This window comes from Elaeis guineensis, chromosome 13, assembly GCF_000442705.2.
Source record: "Elaeis guineensis isolate ETL-2024a chromosome 13, EG11, whole genome shotgun sequence".
Lineage (NCBI taxonomy): Eukaryota > Viridiplantae > Streptophyta > Magnoliopsida > Arecales > Arecaceae > Elaeis > Elaeis guineensis.
Window position 1 is genome coordinate 62,774,489 of NC_026005.2, and position 9,569 is coordinate 62,784,057.

The window sequence follows — 9,569 nt, forward strand, 5'->3', positions numbered from 1 at the left end:
GAGCTTTTGTGAGGGAAACTTCATGTGAGAGAGAATTGGGTGTACAAGGGTTGAGGGTGAGGTCTCCTCTTGTAAAATTTCTTTTTCATAATGAAGTTTGCATGCCCCGTGGAGGCGAGCCCTTTTGTGGCTGATCCACGTATTTTGATTGTTTTTCCTTTTGTTTTGTTTCTTCTTTCTTCCTGCTGCATCGCGTGGTACTGAAAGGATCTTGGGAGGTGGTGTCCTGACCAGACATCCACCCAACAAGTGGTATCAGAGCAAAGCGGTACAAGGACGCAGATTGCAGTGGTGGTGAGCAAGACTGAAGATGGAGAAAACAGGAACAATCAAGATGGAGATCAACAAGTTCGATGGTAAGAGCAATTTCTCCTTGTGGCAGGCAAGGGTGAAAGACGTGCTCATCCAACAGGGGTTGATCGATGCTCTCTTGTGCGATGAGAAGCCGACCACCATGGAGGTGCGGGATTGGAAACGGCTACAGATGCAGGCGGTGAGTACCATCCGTATGTACCTGGCGGATGAGGTGGTGATCCATGTGCTGAGCGAGACTTCCCTGACAGTGCTGTGGTCGAAGCTCGAAGAGTTGTACATGGCGAAGTCTCTCACCAACATTCTTTTCCTCTGAAGGCAGTTTTACCAACTGCGGATGACTGAGAGACAGAGCGTGCAGGAGCATCTGAGCCACTTCCAGAAGATCCTCACCGACCTTCTCAGCGTTGGCGAGAACGTTGAGGAGAAGACCAGGGCGCTGGTTTTGCTGGCGTCGCTTCCCCCTTCGTACGAGTCCTTGGTGACTGCTCTTCTAGTGGAGAAGAGCACTATCAAGATGGACGAGGTCACCACGGCGATACTCCAGAACGAGGTTCTCAGGAGGGAGAACCCAGCTTCGAGCTCAGGTGGCGATAGCTCAGCTTTGGCGGCTTCTGGAGGAGCAGGAGGTGGTAGATGGAGCGACAGGAGATCGCAACGAGGGCGGTCTAAGTCCAGGAGGGACTTGAGCAAAACCAGGTTTTACCGGTGTGAAGAGTTGGGGCATCTAGCCAGAGATTGCCCTCAACTGAAAAATCGGACGGTGGCTGCTGTAGCGACGGCCGGCAGTGATTCAGATGGAGATGTCTTGGAGATATCTGACGAGGTATCTACTTCTTCCCAGCAGTGGATATTAGATTCTGTATGCCCCTATCATATGTGTTGCAGAGAGGAGTAGTTTGACTCTCTGGAGAACAGTGAGAGCACTGTATATCTGCCGGATGGATCGAGCTGTGCGATCAGAGCCATTGGGACGGTCAGCTAGAGGACACATGACGGTGCAGTGAGGAGATTGGGGGAGGTCCGATACATACCCGATTTCAGGCAGAATCTTATCTCACTTAGCAGACTTGATTCGAGAGGCTACAGGATGGTAGCTGGTGGAGGAATCCTGAGGGTGCTACGTGGCGATAGGATTGTGCTGGAGGGGAAGAAGGGGAGCAGAGGATATTATTACCTGGCAGGGAGCCCAGTGCGAGGTGGAGCTTCGGGAGCCAGGTGGAGCCCAGAGCGAGGTGGAGCTCCAGGAGGCGGATCGGGCACGAGACAGGAGACTCGGGAGGACGAGAGGCGACGTCGCAAGGTGAGATTCCTATTGCCGCAGAATGATGTCTCGAGTAGGTCTCAGGTCAGGAGGAGCACAGCATACGATGGAGATGGGATCGAGCAGCCTGGCTCGACTCCCATGTTTGCCCATCCATGATCAGCAGGCGATTGCCCCAGGGCATGGGGGCGAGGAGATCCAGAAGCTCTCAGAGTTTGGAGGAGGCCGAATATCGAGTCGAGGTGAAGATTGTTAGAATTTGACGCCTCGAGATTCAGCCCACATTGAGCCCACAGTGAGGTTCGCGGCGAAAAATGGAGTCCAACGAGACCAAGATCACCTGAATCGGAGCTCGGATGGAGGAGATACGAGCTTTTGAAGTCGGCACGAGAATCGAGGCGGCGGAGGACCGTCGGCGACCGGCGGCGGCGTGCGGGACGCGCGTCCCAGGCCCGCGTGGGACGCGGGACCCAGGCCCATGCGGGACGCGCGACCCAGGCCTGCGCGGGACGTGCGACCCAGGCCCAGCCCCGCGCGGGACGCGCGACCCAGGCCTGCTGGCCCCTTGCCCCGGTCCACCGTGGACCGGGTGGTCCACGATGCGGTCTGTGGACCGCGTGGGCATTTTCCACGCGATTCTCGCGGTCCACGATACTATTCCATGGACCGGAGCGCGATCCAACGGCCCAGGTGGCTCCCGGTCTTGATCCGACGGTTCAGGGGTTTTTTGGCTTTGTTTAGGACTCCTAATCCCTCTCTAATCAAGGTTTAAAGCCTGTTTAAACCTATAAAAAGCCCTGTGACCAAACAGAGAGGATTGGTGGTTGTTTTCTCACCGCCGTACGAACCGAGAGGAGAGAGAGAGGCGTGAGGCGCTGTGAGAGAAGGAGCAGGAGGCTCCTGGACAGCGGTCGCCAGGCTCTTCAGGGGTTCAGGGGGGTCTCCAAGAGAGAGAGAGCTTTTGTGAGGGGAACTTCATGTGAGAGAGAATTGGGTGTACAAGGGTTGAGGGTGAGGTCTCCTCTTGTAAAATTTCTTTTTCATAGTGAAGTTTGCATGCCCCGTGGAGGCGAGCCCTTTTGTGGCTGATCCACGTATTTTGATTGTTTTTTCTTTTATTTTGTTTCTTCTTTCTTCCTGCTGCATCGTGTGGTACTGAAAGGATCTTGAGGGGTGGTGTCCTGGCCAGACATCCACCCAACAATATAGTATATGTTTCACATCTCGATCATAGTGGTTCGTCAATATCTTTCAGCATATGGTAGAAATCATCGCTGTCAGCTTTTGAATCGTCCTCTACATCCTACTTAAATTCAGAACCAGCCGCATCCATAACCATGTCTACCATTCTATCTATGTCCCTGTTCTGCTCGCTTTTAATACTTACAACTTTCTCCCATGTCTCCCCATGCAGGTACCAATGCTTGTAGTTGGGTATAAATCCACTCTTATACAAATAGATAGTAATTATATCCCTATCAAATATTTCTCTATTGCCATATCTATTACAAGGGCAACGAGCCCATCCTTGATATAAGAGTGCTGCTTTCTCAAAAGTAAAATCGTAGAAATACTCTACATCCTCTCCATATTTAGTAGAAATCACCCCATCAATTACTCGACGGTCCATCCAACTACGGTCTATGGCACACTATCTAAGAATTCTACATATACATAAATATAAGATAACTACTATTTGGCTTATAAAGTAAATGCATCCTATCATCAACTAATAGATATAGAAGGTCCTATCCCATTCAGAAAATATATTAATTTTATAGATCAATTACAGTAATCAAATGATACGCAATAGGAGCTGAAAAAAATTTTGACAGTATTTTTCTTAATTCTTCCCACACGGCTAAAGATGTATGGGAAGAACTAAAAAAAAATACTGTTCGAAATTTTTTTCGAATCATCAGCATACAGTTTGATTACTATAATGACCTATAGAATTACTTATATTTTTTAAACTATCGATACTAGACAATTAATTGATCAACATACATAATTCTTCCATCCGTATAAAAATATATAAATACTCAGATACAGTAGAATATGTATATTAATCAAAAGATGGATCTATGGTTCAATACAATTTAATTTTTTTTAAAATTAATACCTAATTAATTACTTAAATTAACATCCAATTATGGGATGTCATAGAATATAAACTTGATCCTTGCATGAGGACTGGCTGCCCTAGACACCGGCTGGGACCTGAGCCCAAGCACGTAGGGCACACCTCGGTCTCATGTTTGCAATACTGCCTAGCACCTTCCATTGGCCTGAGCACGTAGGTCGCACGAGGGCTGGATGCCTTGGACGCTAGTTAGGACCTGAGGTCCGAGCATGCAGGGCATGCCCCGGCTCCGTGTTCACAATGCCAACCGGCACCTTCCCTCGACCTGAGCATGGAGGGCATGCGGGGGCTGGATGTTTTGGACGTCAGCTGGGACCCAAGATCCGAGCACACAAGGCACGCCCTAACCCTGTGTTTGCAATGCTATCCGGCACCTTCCCTCAGTCCGAGCGCTCTACAGGCCGAGACCCAAGTCCCGTGCTTTTAATTAATTAATTAAATATCTAATTAATTAAATAAATAAATATTTAATTAATTAATTTTTTAATATATAATTATACTTAATTAATATAATTTAAATAAAAAAATTAATTTTTAGTGATGGCATGAGCCATCGCTAATACTCACAACAGAATGCGGACTACCGCGCAGGGATTGAGGGCCGAGGGGATGGCTCGGGGATGTGGCCGTGGAGATGAGGGTGCTGGGATGGGGCCGTGGGAAGGCTGCGCTGGTTGGGGCCACGTGATCAAGCCGGTGGGGCAGGAGTCGGCGAGGTTGGGGCTGCGGGAAAGTGGCATTGGTCGAGGTCGCATGGTCAGGCTAGTGGGGCAGGAGCCGGCTAGGTTGGGGCCGTGGGGATGGGGCCGTGGGAAGGTGGCACTAGTCGGGGCCACGTGGTCGGGCTGGCAGGGCAGGAGCTGGCAAGGTCAGCCGCGGGTTGGGGGGAACAGGGCAGGGGCCATGAGGTCAGGCCAGCAGGGGGCGGGGATGGGGCCGCAGGAAGGTTGCATGGGTCGAGGTCATGGGAAGACAGTGCGGGTCGAGGCCACATGGTCGGATTGATGGGGCAGGGGCCGACGAGGTCTGGGCCATGAGCTTGGGGCAGCGGGGCAGGGGTTGTAGGGTCGGGCTGGCAAAATCAGGACCCGTGGGGTCGGGGTGACCGCAGGCATGGTCGAAGCGCAGGCTCGAGGCTGCGGGACATCTGAGCATAGGGAGGGGGGAACCACCAGGAAGGAGGCATCGGAGAGGGGGGGAACCATCGGGAAGGAGGTGCTGGAAGGGGGAGAAAATCGTACAGACTAGGGGCTGCAGGATGCCGGGGTGCAGGGAGGGAGGAATCACCGAGAAGGAGGCATCGGAGAGAGGAGAACCGTCGGGAAGGAGGCACCGACGAGAGGGGAACTATCGAGAAAGAGGAGGCGTCGATGAGGAGGGAATCGTAGGAAGGGGAGGGGATGAGGTGCGAGAGAAAAAATTATTTTTTTCTCCCACAGGTCGGGGGGTGTATTTTAGATAAACTATTAGCGACGATGAAGCTGGCCGTCGCTAATGCCATCAGTGAAGGTATTAACGATGGAAACTTCCATCGCTAAAAATTAATCTCCATCGCTAATATTTTTATCAAAAAAAATATTTTTCATAATTTTTTAAATATTTTTTTAAATTATTAGTGACAGCAAATGACATCGTCGCTAATATCGTTGGTAAAGTATTAGAGATGGCAAACATCCATCGCTAAAAATTAACTGTTGTAGCTAAAACTTTTATCAGCAAAAAATATTTTTTCATAATTTTTTAAATAATTTTTTTTCAAAATTATTAGCGACGGCAAATTTTTCTATCGCTTATAGCCGTCGATAATTAATTAATTTAATTATAATTATAATCATTTTTTTTAATTTTAAATTTATTAGTGACGGTTTTTGCCGTCACTAATAGTTCTTTTCTGTCGCTAATACTATTAGCGACAGCTAATTTTTTGGATTGTTTTTTGGGTGGTTAAAGATTATTATTAACGACGATTTGGTTTTTCGTCATTAATGTCGTCACTAATACTTTAAATTTTTATAATATATCTTGTCTAATATCATATTCATACAGTCAAAAATAATTTTATATTTATAAATTCTCATAAACTTGTACATAGTTTGGACCGAAGTGACCAAGATAACTTACAATAAAAATTGCGCAAAAAACTAATGCAAAAGAAAACTATGTTTAGCTCAAAACTGCTAGCTTGTTGAACATCACAATCATTGGGTACATGTTATGGCATTTGTTTGGTATTTGCTATGGTTGTTATTTGACCTTAAATTCATAAAAAAAATATATTAAAAATATTATATAAATAATAATTTTCTCTTTTTAGTTATGGATCACAAAGGCCTTTATATCTACTTTGGATTTAATATCCAAAAGTCCTTGAGCAAGAAGCCTTACCAGTTTGGCTTATCGATGAGTGCCACTTTGCGAATGCCTCTAATCTCTTCAGACTTGTAAATAGTTTGAAAATTTAAATGCATGTTGATTGGAATTGAAATGAAGACTTTCTCAGACTTCAAATTGACAAAGATAACAATTTGGCTTCTTCCTTTTTTTTGTCTTTCAATTGTTCAGGTAACATGGATTTTAGCTACATTGTCCTTTTCCTATATAATAACAGCAATAGTAATAAATATTTATATTTTTATAAAAAAGAAAAAGGAGCCTATTAAAATGTTATTGAGATCATAAAACATAGTAAAAGTAGGAGTTTTAACTAACATGTTTTGAATCAACAATTCAACATTACAAGATTTTGCCAATTTGGCAAGAGTACACCCTTCAATAACTAATATTTGTCAATAAGCACAATTACAAAATTATTTTAAGAATAGTTTCATATTTTTGCGACAAATGTGTAAATTTAATACATCATAAAACAAACTATTTGGTCAAATTTTACTTCCTTTCTCAAAAAAAATATATAGAGAGACTAGATGTATAACATACATGTTCCTTTTTAAGGGCCTTTTACTCTATGCAATTGCACTTGCATGCATTCATGCATGTGTTGTCATGTTACTTAATGCAGCCATCTTCATTTAATACTAAGAATTAAATTAGAGTTATTGAAATCTATTATGTTTCCTTCTTATAACTTGTATGGTAGAATTCCATCCAGTGAGAAAAGTATAAGAAAGTTAAGGGCCCCGATGTTCGGCTCATGAGATGCATATGTAAGAAAGCAAAAATGGTCATCAATTTTTTTTTTTTAGCTTTTTCTTTCTTCAATTCAAATAAGAGGAGAGATTTAGTTGTAGTTCTATATATCTCTAGATAGCACATTATCACATGTTCTAGTGGCATGCGTGCAGCATATCATCATTTTATAGTTTTTGGCATGCTAGGATTCAGTTGAAATAGGGTAGTTAAAAGTATGTCCCAAAGATGAGGAGTTTATTGATCCCTCTTAAGAAAGTTCTGGCTTTCTCTTGGATTAATGGAGTTGTCGTGGTGTAGTTGGTTATCACGTCAGTCTAACACACTGAAGGTCTCCGGTTCGAGCCCGGGCGACGCCAGATTTGGGTGTTTTTTTTTTTCCTCAGCATAATTTTTGGGCTGGTTCTTCGGCGATGTAGTAATCGTCTATGAATTCATTAATGTGGCCGTGGTAAATTAACCAACATGATCGTTGTGTCCATGCCAAAAGCCAAAGCAATATTAGCTTGTACCCAAAAAAGGCAATATTAGCAAATCTAGGGGACAGCTGATGCAGCTTAAATATTTTTAACTATTTGATATCAACATGTAGACTCAGTTAATGTCATGCTAAGGAAACAATAGAAAACAAATCAATTGTCTCCTAAATCTGTTTCATAATTGAATTCATCATTTTTTAAAGTTACTGAAAACCACCAGTAAAATTTGAATCTTTCATCCAAAATTGCTATTAGCCACCAGCTATGATATCAGAGTACCCCCACAAAGAATTATCATTTTTTTTTTCTTTCACAGCCATTAAAATAATCTTCGAAGCGACAAAGAAAAATTAAAAAACCCTAGTTGGCAAAGTTATAGCATAACATCAAAGCATGGAAAAGTTGATATGGCAGTAGTTCTTCTACCCGTATTACATCAACTAGACCTACATTCCTCAATTTTTAAATTTCATGAAGCTGAGACATATTTTGCCAAAGTCTATGATTTATATCTTGTAAATCTAAATTAGTTCACTAGGTATTTCCTGAAGAAAAACACTTTAGATTTTATTAGATTCTGGAATGGCATAAATCCACCTTCCTATTATCTAGGGCTTAAGAAGACCTACAATCATGTTATGTCTTGAAAGGAGAAAAATTATATCATGCTGCTCACTCTTACGGTTAGAAAAAGCCACACATCCTATAACAGTTGTTGAAAAAAAATCTCTATGATTACAACTCAAAAATAGATTGAATTGTAACATAGAAATTTGAATCCTTCGTGAACACCTCTTGTGGCCTTTCCTATTTTCATACCGCAAGGCATGCAATGCCCTGGTGGGTTGATATAATGGCCTATTTGGATAAGAGAGTTAAGAATAAGGCTATATACAATGCCACACTCACTATGTGTATCACGCTTCTGATTCGAGATCATGAGTCAAGGGTCATGACAACCATCGTATACTTATGAAGAACTTTTTTCATAAACATGCAAGACATTTCAAAACAGATATAAAATAATATAGTGATATTAATTAAAATACTAAAATTCATAGTTTAGATTTATTAACCAATTCAAATAGTATCCAAATTCATATATCTTATATCAAATAAAGTTTTACTAGAAATGATAAAAATAGATATAAGTTTAATGAAGCTGATTGTGCTAAGTCTCGCCTTTAAAGAGAAATCCTCTTTCAATAATGCCCGCATTCGTAATCAATTATTTGAATCTAAAAAATAAAATTGAGAGGTGATGAACTTGATAGTCCAATAAGTAATGAATATCTCAACTAGATATTTTAGATATTATCATAGATGTAATGTTCAAAAATAAATACCATGAACAGTTTATAAACATATTCTAAGCTAATTTCAATGCAAAATCAAATCTTTTCAAATATTCATAAATATAAATATATATATCTTATTGAAACAAAATATATACAACTTAACAGTTTTTGACTATGACCACACTTATTCTCATGGCAGGATCAGAAATAATGAGCTCAATCAGAATGCCAACATATAATCATTATTGGCAGGATTAAAAATCAATGCACCATCTCCATTAGTAGGACTGAAAACTAACGCACAACTCCCATCTGGAGGATCAAAAATCAACGTATAACCCCCATTAGTAGGGTTGAAAGTTAATGTATAACCCCCATTAGTAGAGTCGAAAACTAACATATAACCCTCCATTAGCAGGGTCGAAAATCAACATATAACCCTTATTGGCAGGGTTTGAATATAGTTAGACTAATAGCATAAAATTCGATCCATATCAAATACTTTTACAAAATAATATATAGATATCATAATTGCACTGAATATATGCATATTTTATAATAAATCAAGAAATCATGATATTTCATAAATCACTTTTCATTCAAAACATAGTTTCATAAATTATGCATAATTTAAAGATTAATTATTTATTTTTAAAATAATTATAAAATATCTCAAGAAGATCGTTCATTACTTACCTTATGCAGAACACTGAACGAACAAAATCAATCCTGAGAGTATCTTTCAAAATCTATTATTCAAAATACATTCTTCTATCAGTCTTAAGCCATCACTAAAAAAAATCATAAGTTCTAACATCCTCATATAGTTGACGAAAGCAGTAGCATCTAACATCTCGATCCGTCAAATCAGCATAGCTTTATCAGATCATGATTAGAATTGAAAGTAGATAGTTCAATAAAGATCG

General features: G+C 41.6%; 1 non-coding gene across 1 annotated transcript; it reads left to right on the plus strand.

Annotated features, from left to right (window-relative positions):
• Nucleotides 1-7,151: 7,151 nt before the first annotated feature.
• TRNAV-AAC (transfer RNA valine (anticodon AAC)) lies at nucleotides 7,152-7,225 on the plus strand. Its single transcript has one exon. It is a non-coding gene; the product is annotated as a tRNA-Val (tRNA).
• Nucleotides 7,226-9,569: the final 2,344 nt, after the last annotated feature.